At 38.0% G+C, this 19,023-nt stretch overlaps 1 pseudogene across 1 annotated transcript in view; it reads left to right on the top strand.

Annotated features, from left to right (window-relative positions):
- The window catches only part of LOC307070091 (centrosomal protein of 78 kDa-like), a 27,760-nt pseudogene extending 8,737 nt beyond the window's left edge, over positions 1-19,023 (top strand). The window contains exons 7-14 of the transcript in view: positions 2,583-2,704; positions 3,895-3,944; positions 5,359-5,489; positions 14,535-14,611; positions 16,085-16,251; positions 17,314-17,485; positions 17,808-17,855; positions 18,395-19,023. The product of the transcript in view is annotated as a centrosomal protein of 78 kDa-like (transcript). The remainder of the gene's footprint in view (positions 1-2,582; positions 2,705-3,894; positions 3,945-5,358; positions 5,490-14,534; positions 14,612-16,084; positions 16,252-17,313; positions 17,486-17,807; positions 17,856-18,394) is intronic.

The raw sequence follows: 19,023 nt of genomic DNA, 5'->3' as shown, positions 1-19,023 counted from the left end.
CCACAATTTTTAAAAAATGTGTTGTTTGAAGATTTTTGGGTTTTATAAAGGTATTGTATTAGCATAAAAATGAAAAATTTAAAAGACCACCTCTAATCCCATTATCCTATCAAGCAGTATTGACATTTTTATTTTCTCTTCCTTCTGTCTATAAACATAATTCCACATAGCTTCAATATAATTTGCCATTCTTATCTTTTCATACTAAATTTAAATTCTGTGATTCATAGTTATACTTTTTAACATTGCATTCACAAGGTTTCATTGAGTTGGTCAATTTTTTAAATTGGTGAAAAATTGGAAATAACCTAAAATATGTAAACATCTTCATAAATACAGCTTTTTTTTTCTACTTAAAGTTGTATGTTTTTGATTCTCTATTAATCAACTTGCTTGGACAATAGTGTATTAAATAAGTTGTTAAGAGTGTTTATGAAGTCAAAAAAAAGCTTATGATCGTCTGCCAATTCTTATTTCAAGAGAGTGATATTTTAATAATCAAATAGTACATTTAAAGAAGTTAAGATTTGTGATATCACACTAATTAGATATTATTAAAAATTTATATCATATGTAAAGCATTCTTAAAATAGCTACATTGACTTTTGCTATGATATTAGAAATGGAAATATATATAAATAAAACATATTAGGAATTCTGTAAAATTAGTACAGAATAATAGGGCATCATGGAATGAGAACAGTTAAACATTTTTTTTTAGTTAGCATGATTAAACAAAGTGGAAATGTAACTGAAGTATACAAGCTCATTGAGCTCTTTTAAGAGTAATTTTATTTCTTGGGCTTTTTTTTGTATTTGCCTCAGTTATTTGGAGACATAGAGGTAAGCCAAATCAGTATCTGGGTATATACCTAGATCCAGGTGAGTATAGGGGTGAAATAATGGTGTGAATTGTGTCACATTTATATTGTACTTATGTATGCCTAATAAAAGATGGGAACTTTTATTAGAAATTTTTAATCTCCTAACAAGAAAAGTGTAATTTAAAAAAATTTTAATACAAATGTATTTGCATTAGTTTCTGAAAGTAAAGGAAGGGTATACACATACAAACCATATGCATACAAACATTTTTTTGATGGCAATTAAGTTAAAAAACAATAAAATAGCACAAAATGAACTGAGCTCCTATATATATATATATATATATATATATATATATATATATATTTTTTTTTTTTTTTTTTTTTTTTTGTGGTACGCGGGCCTCTCACTGTTGTGGCCTCTCCCGTTGCGGAGCACAGGCTCCGGACGCGCAGGCTCAGCGGCCATGGCTCACGGGCCCAGTCGCTCTGCGGCATGTGGGATCTTCCCGGACCGGGGCACGAACCCGTGTCCCCTGCATCGGCAGGTGGACTCTCAACCACTGCGCCACCAGGGAAGCCCTCCTATATATTTTTAAGAGGCATGTAAATCACACAGGATCGTGTGGTGATTATCAATAAGCTACACTGTATGAAATATTTGTCCTATATTACCGCATACACTCCATTTTACCCTGCATCCTAATGCTGCTAAAATATAGTAGAAAGCAGCAGCATAGCACAGGGAGATCAGCTTGGTGCTTTGCGATGACCTAGAGGGGTGGGATAGGGAGGGTGGGAGGGAGGCTCAAGAGGGTGGGATATGGGGACATGTGTATGCATATGGCTGATTCGCTTTGTTGTGTAACAGAAACTAACACAGAATTGTGAAGCAATTATACTCCAATCAAGATCTATTAAAATAAATAAATAAAATAACATAAAGTATAGTAGCTTTGAAGGATAAATATAACCATTTTAACCTATGATGTTTGTTTTCAGTAAATTTAAATTAAATATTTAAATGTGAATTTTAATATATGGCTTGTTCTAAGTAAAATATTAACACGTAGGTCTAGTTTTTGCAACCAAATGTTTCATATAAAGATACTTGCCTCTTTACTACTGAAATACAGGGTAAGTCTCCACATTTCACTCTTTCATGCAGTGGGTTCCATTTGTTTTTCTGTGTGTTTTCTATATGAAATCAAAGGAGCAGTGAAGGCTGACAGGCTTATAGGAGGGTAAAATTGACTCATCTACCCCCCAGCGACTTGCAGCCTTACAACTTGTATTGTTTTTACATAGAAAAATTCATCTTCAATTTAACTTTTGGTCTACTTCTGAAGATTCTGTTTGGCAGAAGTCATGGGTGTATCTGTGTTTCTGTGTCCTTGAGATTCAGAAATGCCAAAGGTGTTCTAAGATTCAGGAAACTTGAGTGTTTCTGCATGATACATAAAATGTATCATACTTTGGGATTTTTTTTAAACTTTATTTTTGCATTTCTGCACATCTCAACACTTTTGTTTTAGTTAAAATAACTTGTTACTGTAGAGAACTTATATTTTTTAAAAATGCTGGCTTATGTAAAACCTTTGTACAAAACCGATCCTCTTTTTAATGGGCTTGGCATCATTGTCAAGTGCCTTTTTGATTCCTTTCGACGTGTGCACGTGTGACAGTTGCTCTGTAGACCTTTGGTGCATCTTGATTCCTTCTTTTCATGCTTTGTCAAGTGTAGTCTTGACCGCAAAGAAGCCTGTAAGTAATGGAAGGAAACACTCTGCTGGTAAAGAATGTTACCCTCCTGAACCGCTACCACCTGGAGTGTCTGGTTTCCGGCCATTGTGTCCTGCAGAAAGTGCAAAAAGCAACAGGTAACCTGTTTGCATTCCCTGTCTTTTTCAGTCATTTAGAGTTCTTTATTTTGGAACTTCTATTATGTGGGTGGTCTCTGGTGCTTTGTGTAGAGGAAAAAAGGTAACTCACACATGGCTTCTGCCTAATGAGCCCTCTAAGGAAGAAAAATTAAAAGTAATTGGGAGTTTCAAGTTGTTTCTCAAGTGTCACAACAGAGGTAACTCCGTGGGAGTCTTGAGGAGACTAAAATTATCACCAATTGTGCATGTGAGAAAAGTTTCATTAAAGGCAGGTGTAGTTGAGCGAAGCCCTACAGCACAGAAGTAGGAATTTGGATACGTACGAATGGGAAAAAAGACATTTTAGGCATGGGAAATAGTTTAATGCAGAATGGATGAAAAATATGCATTAGACCTATTCTAAATCAACTGGCTTATTAACTCAGTAAATCAGATTTAGTGAGTCAAACTAGCATTACCTGATTTCTTATCCAGGGGATAGCTGTTCATAGTAATTTTTGTCACAGAACAGTAAATAAAATGGTTGAATTATAGCTTTAGGCTTGCTAAGTGAAATAGATGTCTCTAGATGATCTTCAGGTGACTTACTTGGTAGTAATCACGAAATTGAGGATTAACAATTGCTTAAGAAAACAAAGAGAATTGATTTTGAATAGTACTTGAAGTAGTTACTGTGTAAAATATCTGTTCAGTTGCTCATGTTAAATGGATGTTTCTAATCCCCACTGGACAACCGACTACTTTTTTGCAAATGGTAATGTGAATTGCTGTTGCATAAACTATAGTGTTGAATCCCCAGTGTTTGCACTTGAGTTTCACAGCTCTGTGGTTTCCTATCTTCTTCCTGCGACACTTAATCGCAGGTCCATCCTCGTCACACAGGGTGTTAAATTAGAGAACGATTAATATCACCATTTAAAGAAGTGAGACTGAAATCTCAACCGTCCTGAGCATAGGAGCTGAAGGGGCCTCTCAGCAGTTCAGAGAGTTATTACCAAGCCAGTCGGCTGAATTCTGTTCTGTTTTCTCCGTAGCAGAGCCTTCCAGGTCCTTCTTTTGAGCTTATTTATTTTTATACACAATTCTGTATGGATACTGTTCATACTACTAAATAGTTGTATTAATTGGGTTTAACTGGTGATGTATTTACATGAAGATCTAACTTCGTTTTGTTGATATCTTTTTAGGGGCTTTCCATTCATCAAAGCTCGTGATGTATGTAATCAGTTGCTGGTGTGTAGCAATCATATTTATGATATATAGGGCTTGAATTGGGAAAGGTGGATGGTCATTCTTCTTGCTTTTTAAACTGACAGAGCCTTACATGAAGCATTTCCCTCTCTGAAATAAATCCATGTAAAACATGTTTGGTCGCTCTCTCAATGCAACTGTGTAGTTGTGTGGATTTGGCACACAACGGGCAGCCTTGTGGCTATGTCTGTAAACAAGGAAGCCTGTTTTCCAGTCCGCAAATCAGCTGTTACACAGTGAAACGAACTTGACTGCCATTTCTGACCCCTCACACGGAGCTGTCATACTCAAGAATGTTCACATGTTTTCAAGAAACGTTGTTTGCGGGCTATATTTACAAATTCCTGATCTGAAAGCCAATATAAAGCAGCATCTCCCAAACCTCTGCTCTCTCACCAAGGCCACACACATTCCCTCGCTTATGGCCTCATGGCAAGCTAATACTGTCAGTATCAGATTCTCCTTCCCAGTGGTCTTGGGAGACTGCATAGTTGCTCTGTGAATGGCACCACTGCTGAGGTTGAGAGAAGAGCATCTTGGGTGTCAGTCCTGGCCTTGCATTCCCAGAGAGAGGGGTGTGCACCTCGTTCTCCTGTTAGGGTTTTCCTATGCTGCAGGGTTTGCTGCTTGTTGTCAAAAAGATGTCCTAGTGACTTGTCTTCTGCGTGGTTATATAATCCCAGCACAGTTCTTTATGATCTGTAGACTTTTATGGGGTTGTGGCACGGTCAGTTTTTAAATGTTTGGAAATGTCCTATTGAACAACATTGCAGTGGCAGTGAAGCTTGCTGGGAGAATTGTTGCCCTAGTTTTGGCTTAAGGGTGGTGAGAAGATGAAATTTTTGATGGGTCAGTTTTAGTTGTGTATGTGTATGCGATTTATTTTTTTTTAATTCTAATGTCTATTATTCACAGCTTAGATATGTTGACTTTCTGATTATTCATCAGTCCCTTTACTGATGTATTTTCCTCTGAAAAACTACATTTTCTTCCAGACTGTTTTTGTCTGATGGTGAAGAATAAATTTTTCATTTGCAGTATAAAGTTGATCTGAGAAAAAATGTTTACCTTGGATCTTCACTTGGCTTCTGTGAAAGAAACTTAATAAAATAATATGGACAATTCCCATTACTAATCCTAATCATGTACAACAGAGGTCTGTACAGTAACATAGCAAAAATAAGTTCCTGTAATTTTACTTAGTCATTGCCTGTTTTAGACTAAGGAGCAGTAAGAGACATTTATAAAGAATGATACTTCAGATCACTTTTATTAAATGTCCTCTAATATTTGGATACTTGGTATCTGGCTTGTGTTGTCTTTTATACAATCTTGTCTTCTTTCTTTGCACTTTAGTTTAACAACTCTGTGATTTCTTATCTTCTTCCTCAGACACTCAGGTCCATCAGAATTTCCTGTGACTGTGACAGTAGAGAGTCCTTCCTCCTCAGAAGTCGAAGAGGCTGATGATTCCTCAGAACGTGTTCAGGAAGAGCCAGAGAAAATCCGTTTGAAACAAGAAGCAGTGCAGGTACAAAGTTATCACTTTAAAGCTATAGAGAAGATTATTTTTCAAATGGAAGCCTGATTGCAACACTGCACAGCTTGTGTGAGGGTTCTGTTTTCTCATGCCATCTGCATTGTATCCCCTTGACTGATTCCTTAAGCTTAGACCAAGGTGAATGGTGGACATTTGAACTCTAAGAAACTAAAATCAAAACATGTCGTTAGTAATATATTTTCCTTTCCTTAGAACCTTAGTATATTAGATTTAGGGAGAACCTTAGTGATCATAAGATAAGGAAATTGAGTTCTGAATGAATACAGTCAGCTGATTCAGTGCTCTTGTTTTACAGATGAGAAAATTGACAGTTCTAGTTGAACTCTCTTTTTATAAGAGGAAAATATGGCCTCATTTTAAATAAAAGTAAAGTTGAAAAAAGTTTTGATGTTGATATTCTCCGTTCCTAAAATCAAAAATATCAAGAAGCTACATTCTATTACCAAATAAACCTGACCTCTAATGTCATTCCATACTTTTGTTTGTATGGACAGAAAAGAAAAATTGATTTTTATAAGAAATTTTTGCACCTCAAAATTAATATATTTATTTTATTTCAACTTTAATGCAGAGCTGAACATTTCTAGTAAATAAAGGAACACCATTTGGGGGGACCTTGCCTTTGTGCTACAAAGTCCATGTTTAATTTTTTAAAATTATTTAATATGACTTTCTCTTCATATGAAACGTGACACTTGACAGGTTTCAGAACTAATTATCCCATTATTGTAGGACTACGGGAATTACTCTTTGATTTTCAAAAGAGAAAGTTAGATTTTTATTTTTTAATTAAAATTAATGATAATATAGAGTAATTTTAAGAAAAGAACTTAGAAAATTATGAAATGTTAGAGTAGGAGAAATCTATAGTTCATGTAGAGTTACTCCCTTTCATTTTATAAATGAGCACCTACAATTTGTAGAATGTAAGTGGTTTATTACTAAATGGCAGAGTATGACAAGACCCTAGAGCATCTAACCCGCATTCCTTGTTATTTTAGATGTGGTGTATTCATTTCCTTCACGAATAGACCACGAGATTGTATTTCTAAAAGCAATGATAGACACTGGGGAAGTCCAAGAAGTTTAAACACTGGGACCACAGAATAGCAGATTCAGAATGCACTGAGAACCCTTTTAGCTCTTCTCTGTTTTGACAAGACACTACAATGATGGTATCAAAGTGTTTCAGTATATAAGCCCACAACAATCAAGAGATTTCAACATAGTTTTCAAAGACAGAAGACAGGTGGAAGAGTGTGAAACCAAAGCAGTAGAACAGAGGAAAAGCATCACCTAGAATATGCACAGGGACCACCTGCAACTGAGGAGGATTCTGACCCCACCTGAAAAAGTAGCCCCATGCTCAGGTGCGCATGTAGGAGAGAGGGTGGAGTTAGTTAAAAGTATGACTGAGATAGGGGAGCTCATTGAAGGGTTGTGTTTAGAGGAGTGGACTCCCAGCCCCGCCCTCACGCTCCTGAAATAAGATGATTTCATTTTGAAAACAGTGAAACTGGCGAGAACTGGGGCAGCTAGTGTGAGTTTTTATACCCTAGAAAATTGTGTTTGGGGGAGATCCTGTTACAGTTACTCCCCGCTTCTTCCTGCATAAGAAGCCAATCAATCGTTGACTTCAGGGAGCTTTCTGCACTCATTCTTAAATAGAAAATAACTGTCATTTGCCTGATAGCTGAGTAAAGCTTACAACATGAGAGAGGGGGAAAGAGTGCAAACATATCCTAGTAGGACCAGGGACAATTTAGGGAACAGAATAATTTAAGAAAAAACCCTAATTAGTATCCTGAGAGGTTTAAAAAGAGCTAGCAACTATAAAATAAGACTAGGGTATTAATGAAAAGGAGAATGGTCAGAAAGCAAGAGAGGTCTCCTGGAAATGAAAATATGGTTGCTGAAATAAATTCAGTAGGAATTTAAAAAATTTCTCAGTATATAAAAAAGAAAGACACAATGGAAAATGTGATAGAAATATGTTAGAGAGGCTGCATCTGGGAGATCCCGCATGTTACTATTAGAAAGTCCAGACTTAGAAAAAAAATGGAGGGAAGCTGTCAAAGGGCAACAAAATTCCCCACAGCTGAAAGTAGACATCAGGCCTCAGATTGAAAATAGTTATGCAAGATGAGCAAGAATAGCCTCATACCTAGGCACCCTTCATTGTGAAACTTTAAAATACTGAAAAAATAAATTAAAATAGAATAAAATACTGAGAGGATACATCCATTCCAGAGAGAAAACTACTGGTCACCTAATAAAAAAGGTTAAAATCTGACTTTATCATACTTGTCATGAGCACCATGGATCCTGGAAGGCATTAGAAAGATACCTCCAAAGTTTTTCAGGCACATAATTTTCACCCTAGGGGTTTGTATCTAGCCAAACTATGAGTCATAAGTGGAGGCTGAAGAAGATATTTTGTACCCAAAGAAATTTGAAAAATTGACCTCCTGTGCTACACCTTAAGCTATTTATAGAAATAATCCAGTAAAATGAGGCAATAAACCAAGAAGGAAGGTAATAGGGGATTCAGTGCAGATTGCAGCTAGTCTAGAGTGGAGAGGCTTCTATTGATTGTGTGATTGAGAGCTTAGAAACACCTTGAGGCATATTGTACTTACTAGGTGTTAGGCACTGTTGGAAGGGAGGAGGGAGAGGAAGAGGAGAAGGAACTTGAACTCCAGAGGAGAAAAGGCTATTCGGACATAAACCTGAAGCACACTAAACTATGGTTGATTTTTAACCTACTATTGGTGAGGAAGGGAAGAATCCACTTCAACTTGACACTATAGATGTCCCCCTTTTCAGTGACACACAGGGGTAATGACCACCTATCTAATTTGTTGTCCAAACCAGAACTTGTCCAAACTCCTTACACTTCAATAGTGTAAGGAGGCACTCTAATGCTGTAACATCAGGACAACAGGTATAAACTGGAACAGACCAAGGCGGCTTGGGGTATGTGGTCACCCTGCACAAGGGCAGTGACACTGGCACAGTATGGAACGAGGTGTAGTCTATACACAGAGACACAGTACATCTGCAGTGGGCAATATTAATTTCATTGTAGTAATGGCAATACTGTCTTGGTTTGCAGCTTTTATTGTCAACTTGCATGTAATCACAAATAACTAAAGTAAACTATACTTAGTGTATATTAGTATTAACTTGGTATGTACTGAAATGTATTGTGTACTAGTATGTACTTAGTATATATTAGGTTCTAAGTGTTTTTGCATATATTAACTCATTTAATCCTCTGAATAGACTTATGAGGTTGGTGCTAATATCATTCCCACTTTTGAGAACAGGAAGCTAAGACAGGGAAGGAGCTTGCCCAGTCTGTACCTAATTTAAGGTTGGATCGAGGTTTTGAGTTTAGGCTCTCTGCCTGTTCTCTTAAACCTTACTCCGTACTGACTCTCACATAACAGAAGACTTAACTGCACATAGAACAGAATATAAATTTCAACTTTGACAACGTAAAAGCTAGGTTTGGAAGGTAGACAGGAGGTAGAAAAAAGAGAAGATGGTATGAATGTCCTCATTTTACAAAGCGTGACGTTGAGAGAGTTTCTAGTTGATCAACAATGTAGGTTTTTAAGTATATCACTACAAGTCAAAGAGATCATGAGCAGTGGAATAACTCATGATGACATAACTTTACTGAGCAGTGTGGACATAGGAAAGAGTGTAAAGGAACTAAACCCTTACTTATTAGTAAGTTAGAAAGTGAACAGATAATGCCTCCAATTTAGTGAGAAAATAATCATGGAAGAGTATTACTTGGAAATGGAGAAGAATTCAAAATAACAATAGTTGGACCTCCCTGATGGCGCAGTGGTTACGAAACTGCCTGCCAAGGCAGGGGACACGGGTTCGAGCCCTGATCCGGGAAGATCCCACATGCCGCGGAGCAGCGAAGCCCGTTCGCCACAACTACGGAGCCTGTGCTCTAGAGCCTGCGAGCACAACTACTGAGTCCACGTGCCACAACTACTGAAGCCTGCACGCCTAGATCCTGTGCTTCATAACAAGAGAAGCCACCGCAATGAAGAGTAGCCCCCGCTCGCCGCAACTAGAGAAAACCTGCACGCAGCAACGAAGACCCAATACAGCCAAAAGTAAATAATAATAATAAAATAATAAAAAATAACAATATTTGACGTAAACCTCATAAAAAAGGAAATCCATACAGCCAGTAAACACAGAAAAGTGTACGACTTCATTAAGTAATAAGTGAAAAGTGAGTCAAAACCAAGGAAACTACATGTCAATCAGATTGACAAATACATAAATAAAAAGTTTGGTAGTATCAGGTATTGTAGACCTGGAGTACTATGGGAATCTTCTACCCTGTTTATACTGGAGTATAAATCGACACAACTACTTTGGAAAGCATTTAGCACTCTCCATCAATGGAAGGTATATAAATAGCCTGTGAGCCAGCAGCCCTCACCCCTGCCCTATGTAAATGCACCAGAATAATGGGTACAGCAGGATTCCTGTCCATGATTTGCATTAGCACAAACTGAAAACAAACCAAATGTCCATTAAGAGTCAAAAATTAAATAAATGATGTGTATTTGTACAGTGGGAAAACTATCCAGCAATAAAGTTGAATGAACTAGAGCTACAGGCAGCAATGTGGATGAATTTTTTAAACCAATGTTGAGAGAAAGAAATAAGATAGAAAAGACTTCATATACTATGATCCTGTACATAAAGTTAGATGTTGACACAACTAAACTCTTTTGTTAGGGATGCATGCAGGTTAAAGGAAATGACTGTCAAGAAGTGAGGTTGGTGTTTAACCGGGAAGAGGGAAGGAGCTTGTGATGAGAAAAGGATATGGGGGGTTTTTGCGATGCTGACAAGTATGAATACTTTCAGATTCGAGTAGTGCTTATGTAAGTATTCTCTTTTTATTTGTCACATTGACAGTTTTGTTCTGTGCACTTCTCAGTACACATATCGTATTTTACAATTAAAAACTGCGTAAAGAATCGGTCGCTTCTTGAGTGCTGGATGTGGGAGTGGGATGAGACCGTTTCATTTTAAGCCCTTCACTACTGTTTGCATTCGCATGTTCATTCATTCAGCATTAATTGCACATATTCTATGTACCAAGCTCTCTTCTAATTTTATATGTGTTTTAACTCATGTAATTCTCACAAGAGCTCTGTGATATGGGAGCTTATCTCCATTTTATAGATGAGGAAGTTGAGGCCTAGAGTTACAGAACTTGTCCAAAGTTATATAGCTAATGGGTAGTGCCAGGCCCATTTGCCTCAGAGAATCTGAATATTTACAATATAATCTAAAAGAGAAATTTAATTACTAATTATAAGCAAAAATATTGCACATTAAAGAAGATGACAAGTTTTCATCTATCCAGTTAGAGAAAAACACACAGTCTGTCTTTCACACACGTACATCTTATATGTACGTGTGTGGCAGGGATTTTCCTTATTAAGCAATTATTTATTGACCGTCTACGTTGTGCTAGGCACAGGTGCTGGGGATAAACACTTAATAAAATACACCCCCTATCTTCAAATAACTTGCACTCTAAGTGAGGAAGTAAGCCAACAGTTATAGTAGAGGTTATATACCAAGTGATACATCACTGATGGCAGTGTAAAATCTCAGAAATCTTTTGGTAAAAAGTCTGGAGATAGGTACCTCAGAGCCTTAAAAATGTTCATTTGCTTTGATCTCAAGCTCATTTTTATGGATTTATTGTAATTATGTTATTCTCAATATGGAAAAAAGCCTTCATGCATAAAAACGGTTATTTTGTCTGGTAATATTGAAAAGTTGGAAAGAATTTAACTGTGTAAAATGGTTAACCAGTAAACCCACTCAGTGGAATATTTTGTAGCCCACACAAAAAAATCAAGGTTATGAATCCCCTGATTATATGAGAAATGATTGATTTCAATGTTAAATGGAGAAAAGTTGAACATAAAATTTGATATCCAATATGATGGGAGCTTTGTCCCAGAAAAATCACCCTGGCCGGTGTACAGAAGGGAGGAAGGGAGAGCAGACGGCAGGAAGGAAAATTCTTCCAAAGCCTTATCATTAGTCTTACTTAAGTAATAGAATATCAAGCAATTTTACTTTCTAACTTTTTTGGTTCCATATTTCCACGTAAGGGACATGAATTCTGAATACTTTGTAGGAGGAGGGTACACTTTTTCACAAAAATTTAACACTGTGTTCTAATTCCCTCCATTAGAGGGAGAAACTGTTGCATGTAACTGCACTTTGATGTGCTATTTCGAACCACTCAGGAATTTTAGTCTACTTTCCTCTGACCGTGCTGAGGGTTTTTTGTTTTTTTGTTTATTTGTTTAGAATTTCTTTGAAATCAGTTTTAGAAGATTGATTAAACCATTATATTAAAAGTAGAGGAATTTTGCAATTTTTTTCCCTTTTTCCCCATTGAAAACTTGACTGGCTTTAGTAATGAAACATTAAAGAATTTGAAGTTCTTAGACTCTCAATTTTTTAAACATGTTCTGAATATAAAAATATATGTTCATTGAGCAAATGTTTGAAAACAATGAACAACTTCTTGAAGGAAATAAAAGCCACCTCTGCATGTACACACACCTAATCTGCTCTTTTGTCTTAAAAAAGTATCAGAAATATTTTGCCATGTCACTAACTACTCTTCTACATCAGAGAATTTGATTAAGCTTATGCATCATCTCCCAGGAAAAACGCACAGATACATTTTGAATGTAGCACTCCTGAAGCCCATTCATTAACTCTGGTTGAGACCTCTTGTCATTCTTAGTGGCTTCATAGCGCATTCCTTCAGACGATGATCTGTTTTTACTTAAACCAGTCCCAATTCGGAGGCTCTTAGCTTTCTTCTAGGGTTTGGTTATAAACAATCTTATGACATCATGTTGGTAGATAAATCTTTGCCCACATCTTTGATTTCCTTAGGGTAAACTCCTGATGTAGGATTGTTGTTAGGTACCAAAAGCTACTCTCCAGAAAGTGATACCAGCTCCTCTCCCAATGATGGCAGGTAATAGAGTTCCTCATTCTTTAAGTGATTGTTCAAAGCAGTTAACATGTATAAATATATCTTACTGTATTCATAAGTATAGGTATTATGATTGTTTATCACTGCATAAGAAACCACCCCAAAACAGTGGCCTAAAACAATGACAGTCATTTATTTTGTTCACGAACCTGGAGGTTGAGTAGAATATTAATTCTTTTACTACACTCTTACTGACTGAAAATAATACCTATTTGACTAGCTCAGAGTTCTGTAGGTCAGAAGTCCAGGCACAGCGTGACTGGGCTTCCTGCTCAGATACACACGGGAACATGTGGGTTCCCTCCTGAGAGTGTTAAAGCACGTGAAATTTAAGTGTAAGATATTGAGCCCCAAACGTTGGATGTTCACCATAGTTTGTGTGGGCCACAGAGCTGAAATCAAGATGTCAGTCTGGCTGTGTTAGCGTCCAGAGGCTCTGGGAAAGAATGCCTACAGGCTTCTTCGGCTTGTTGGCATAATTCAGATTCTGCAGTTGCAGGACAGAGGTCCCCATTTCCTTGCTGGCTGTCAGTCGGGGGAGAGTTTCAGCTCCTAGAGGCCTCTCGCTTGCCTTCCCTGCCGCAGCATTGGACTTCTTCAGAGCCAGCAATGGAGAGTCTCCCTCTTGTCCCTTTTGTACTTCAATTCAGGAAGAGTTCAGGTCCTTTTCATGGGGTGCCTGAGTAGGCCACATCCACCTAAAATAATCTCCCTATCTTAAAAGATCAACTGATTTTGAACCTTAATTCCATGTGCAAAATCCCTTCACTACAGCACCTAGATTTAGAGTTTGATTGGATAAGTGGAAGGTTTGTGTACTTCAGTAAGTGGTAATCTTGGGGGCTCTGTCAGAATTCTGCCTATTGCAAGCAGTGCCCCCACTTCAAGGACCAAAGTGTCTTCGTTCCTAAAACTCCTAAGAGAGTTTATCAGTGTTCATTTTATTTCAGTGACCTTGGTGAAGGGAAGACTACCACCTCCGTGAGCAGGAATGGCAGCCAGCTTCCTGAGTCCACAGTGTGGCTCTGCTACTTAGTGGTGTGACCTTGGCTGTGCTGCTCTGCTTACTGTACTTCTCTGCCTCTGTTTCCCTCATCTGTAAAATAACATGGAGTTAGTGATCATTCTTTCCTCGTAGGGTTTTTTGTTTTATAAAATTTTTGGCTGCATTGGGTCTTGGTTGCTGCTCGCCAGCTTTCTCCAGTTGCGTCGAGCGGGGGGCTACTCTTCGTTGCGGTGCGGTGGCTTCTCATTGCGGAGCACAGGCTCTAGGCGCGCAGGCTTCAGTAGTTGTGGCATGTGGGTTCTAGAGCGTAGGCTCAGTAGTCGTGACGCACAGGCTTAGTTGCTGTGCGGCATGTGGGTTCTTCCTGGACTAGGGCTCGAACCCGTGTCCCCTGCACTGGCAGGCGGATTCTTAACCACTGTGCCAGTAGGGAAGCCCCCTCTTAGGGTTTTGATGATTCGATTATTTAATACCCAGGGAACTCCAGGAACAGTGCTTGACTGTAAATTGCTTTAAAAGTGATTACTTTTTTAAAACATGCTTTTGAATCTGCAATTATGCAATTCAGGTATGCTAAGCAGGTTCGTTAACAGGACTTCCTGCTATAAAGAGACCCACAAATAAAAATTGAATTTTTCTTTCTTGGTCGTAACTTCTTATTTCTGACTTACTATGTTATATGCATATGCCTTTTATGGTGGGCTGCCACAAATTTATGTTGGAAAGAGTGGAATTTAAATAAATCTTTGCCAATTTGATAGATTTTGATCATTCATTTCACTGGCATGGTATGACATTACCAGTAGCAGACTAACATCTGAGTTCACTTCTGGCTCTGCCCCTAAACCCTGATGAGACCAATAGCTGGAAAGGCTTTTGGATATTATACTATGAATTACTTATAATATTGACTCTGTTTGCTTAGGAAACCCTGGAGGGGTGCCTAAGCAGTTAAAGGAGGAAAGAGTAATAAGACTGAAGGCTGATAGACGAGTCAGTGAGGTAAACACGTTTCATCTGCTTTTGAGAGTGTTTTGGTTTTATTTTGATTTGATTTTAAGCCATATACACATATTTTGTAAGCTTTAAAACTGTAATATGTTGCAAATTGGTTGTATCATATGGACTTTTGCATTTACTGGTGTTTAGTGATCATATGATCTATATTCCAGAAAGCATGTTTTTAAAGATGTGAAAATCTGGTTTTGTGTGTGTGTGTGTGTGTGTGTGTGTGTGCTTTTATATGACATTAGCTTATTTCCTGTTCATGATTCTTTGATTCAAGAAGGCACTTTCTGTGCATATATTGTATATACAGTAACATAAAGGACATGATGAGACTCTCTTGGCAATGAATTAGGAAAGTGAATCATTTAAATAAATTTAAGATATTGGAAAACTTCTAAGAATGCAATGAAAGATAAAAATATATACTATGAGAATTACATTAGGTAATGTGCATGAAAGCAGGGCATAATCTAAAAAGTTCTATCTAAATATAATTTATCACAGGGTGAGTGTAGGGAGGAATTTTTGAAAGTGCATCCATTGGATTGGCAGACACTCACTCAATAAATGTTGAGCACCTGCTCATGTAAGGCGAAAGGGGCATCATGAACATTAACGGCCTTTCTGAGAAATACTAGAGTGGAGCTTACAGGGGGCTTTAAGTGCATAGATGATGAGCGGAAGGGGAAGCGTGCACGGGGTGAATATTTTCAAGAAGCCAAAGACAATATTGGTGACCGGACAGTTAATAAATCGGGTTGGGTATGATTTAGGACTTTTAAATGTAAGCATTAGATATTTTACTCACTAAAGTTAATTCTTAACATTCAGCAGAGTTGAAATATGTTTTGTTCAAATCAGATTCTATAATTCACTTTCTAATTTAAGGGAAACTTAAAGCAGGTAATTTTCTAATGTGGAATGAGGCTCCATTATGAATTGAACCAGTTAGAAATGTGATCTTTTGTGAAAGATCATTAATAAAACGGTAACTTTGGTTTATTTATATACCACCTAAGTGTTATATAGGAAACTTTGTTGGGTGCCTGTGGGTTTTGGTTATTATGTGATATGGTTTCTGTCTTTACTGGCGGAGGGTTACATTAATTATAAATTAATTACATTTTGAGTGTTTTAGTTTTGTTCCTTGAAACTAGGCAAGACTACTTTTTGTTTGTTTGTTTTTTGTTTTTTTGGGTTTTTTTTTTGCGGTATGTGAGCCTCTCACTGTTGTGGCCTCTCCCGTTGCGGAGCACAGGCTCCGGACGCACAGGATCAGCGGCCATGGCTCACAGGCCCAGCCGCTACGCAGCATGTGGGATCTTCCCGGACTGGGGCACGAACCCGTGTCCCCTGCATCGGCAGGCGGACTCGCAACCACTGCGCCACCAGGGAAGCCCAAGGCAAGACTACTTTTGATGACAATGAGAAAAAATCATGTCAGACGTTTTCAGTCTTCTTGTATAGCTGGAACATGAAAATGCCCAGTTAAGAAACACAACTTTCTCTTTGTCTGAAGCCCTTCATGCCCACTCATTGACAAGCATGATCCTGGATGATGAAGGTGTTTTGGGCAGAACTGAGAATTCTTTTCAGAAGTTCCATGCTTTCCTGGTTCTCCTTAAAGATGCTGGGTTAGTTCATTTCTCTTCATGGCATTCTTCTCTTTGCGACTATAATGGTAGTTTGCTGAGGAACTGGAGCAATTTTCATCACTTACGTGGCTATATTTAGCCAAATTTAGTGTAATTATAGGTAATATAGTTGACATTTTAAAATGAGGAATTAAATTTTTTAAGAAATGCAAATAGGGAAGCCTGCTTTGGTAGAGTGGGGAGCCCATTATAAAAGAGTAACCTGTAGACAGAGTAATTAGTAGGTGTAGTTGTTTTGTAAAGACTAAATTAAAGGCAGTTTTCATTGAAAATATTCGGGAATGCATAAGAATTTTCCTATCTTTCACTTATTTTGCTTGTTTGATAAGTTTGAATTAAAGTTATCTTTGCCTTAGACATAAAAATGATTATTAATCTGCAGGGGAGATATAGGTCAGTGGTTCTCAACCGGGAGCAATTTTGCTGAAAGAGGGAAGTGGAGATTGATAGTTGATGGAGTGGTGTTTTGTCAGTGAATGAATTGGTGTTGGTGTTGGGAAGGAAGGAACAAACACATTCTTGGAAACTGGAGGAAAGGTGGTAAAGAAGTGTGGGAATGGAGGTGTGACAGGCAGTGGACAGGGTGCATGGTACATATTGAAGCTGCTAGTGAGACAGTGGGATGTCTCCTAGAGGATGAATCTGGAAAGGGCTGAGGATTTGGGGGAGAGAGAGGCTTGTAGTCTGGAGTAGGATGTTGGCTTTTAAGATTTTAGAAGTAGGGCTTCCCTGGTGGCGGAGTGGTTGAGAGTCCGCCTGCCGATGCAGGGGCTATGGGTTCGTGCCCCGGTCTGGGAGGATCCCGCATGGCATGGAGCGGCTGGGCCCGTGAGCCATGGCCGCTGAGCCTGTGCGTCCGGAGCCTGTGCTCCGCAACGGGAGAGGCCACAGGAGTGAGAGGCCCGTGTACCGCAAAAAAAAAAAAAGAAAAAGAAAAAAAGATTTTAGAAGTATTTCATGATTGTAGGTCTGGGGAAATCTAAACTGCTCTTCTGTGATTATAATAACCTTTGTCTTTTCTCCTTTCCTCCTCTCGTCTAGGCTTGGGCAGTTGGCCACAATGGCTGGTATAGATCAGTCAGATTTTCATTTACTAGGTCGTCCCCAGATGAATTCTACTGTTAGTAGTCCACCTAAAGAAGAAAAGAAGGCACTTGAAGAAGGAAAATCAGAATCAAAACAGGGTGCCCCATAACAAATGCAAAATATCCAAGTAAATGGACAGAACAGCACTTAATGATTCTAAGAGTGATTAGCAAAAAGGAAATGACCAAGTCAGGGAGAAAACAATAATGATCGGTCTCTAATAGTTCACAAGCTTGGGAACTAGAAGACTCTGGAATCCTTTCCAAATCTGAGATTAGTAAATGTGTGCCCATTTCATGATACTGTACTTTTGTAAATAAGGAGACTGGAAGTTCTTTAGAAAATTTATGAGTTAAAGCAAACTATCCTTAATGAAGAAAGAAGACATTAGAGAAAATATTCCAGATTTTAAATTGTATAAATGTCTATTCTGTTCATATTTTATCTAGGTTTCTATTTGTATGCAGTCAGCTTACAATGAAGGAACACTAATGAAGGTACACATACTGATATAATTTTTAAAATAAGTAATCCAGACATAGCTAATAGGTAACATATTAGAATGAATCACCTGGTTATGGGAATGGGAGGGGAAAACCTGTCAGCTTTTCCTCTAGCCTTACTTGGAGCCCACATCAACCAATCTCAGAGTGGTCTTGGGAACTGACAGCTTGAGAACACAGTCTGGTCACAAACTGTATACGGTTTACATGTGCCTGGAGGATAGAAAAGAAATTAATTATCTTACAGAATAGGGTTTTATTTTTAGTGAGGGAAAGGAAATGGGTAATAACTACCCCAATCACCAAAGTCTGAAAACGTAGCGGACATAGCCTTGGATATAGCTAGGTTAAGCTGAGAATCACTTGGCAAGATATAATTACAAAAAAAACTGGCTCTGAAATCTTCTGATTAATCAATTGACTGTGTTAGTAATAAGATTACAGAGTAACATTGAAGTTTTGAACTCTTACTTCTTAATGGTTGGCTTTGTTCATCACTGAATTTTTGTCTTGTCTTTTGTCTTCCCCTCCACTTTCAGAAAATTACAGGTGATGCTAGGATTCCTTTGCCTCTCGACTCCTTCCGTGTCCCAGCGTCTACTCAGGAGGCCTTAGAAACTTCCAAAGACAACCTGGGGGTCCCAGTCACAGAGCAGCGGCAGGAGTCTTTTGAAGATTTCATTGCTAGAACATGTTCTCCTTCAGCAGACGTCATTTCTGGAACTGGAAGTCAAAGAAAAGAAGAGGAAGTATCTAGAAATAGCAGGTCTTCTTCAGAGAAAATGAGCAAAGCAGGTGAATATACCAAAAAATACTCTGCTAAGAAACAACCTGGGAAGGACCTGCATTCCTGCTCTGACTCACCTGTAAAGCAGAAAAGCAAAGGAATTGGGCAAAATAATTCTTTGGTTAATAAACCAATTAAAAGTGAGTCTTCGAAAAAACACATTTCTGTTAAGAGAGTAGAATAGTGACTGTTTCATCAAAGACAACTAAAAGTAAACTCAGTCTACTAGAACAGTCTGAAAGTGATACTCTTGGATCTGATTGTGAATTTCAAGAAAGCATCCATACTCTATCACGCCTAACATAGGTCTAAATCTTTTAAAATTATGTTTTTGCCTTCAAATTTTAATAAATTACTTATGTTTTTATTATAGCA

Source organism: Hyperoodon ampullatus (genome assembly GCF_949752795.1).
Source record: "Hyperoodon ampullatus genome assembly, contig: scaffold_117, whole genome shotgun sequence".
NCBI classification, from domain to species: Eukaryota; Metazoa; Chordata; class Mammalia; order Artiodactyla; family Ziphiidae; genus Hyperoodon; species Hyperoodon ampullatus.
The sequence above is the reverse complement of the archived record's forward strand: the minus strand, read 5'-3'. Positions and strand labels throughout refer to the sequence as shown.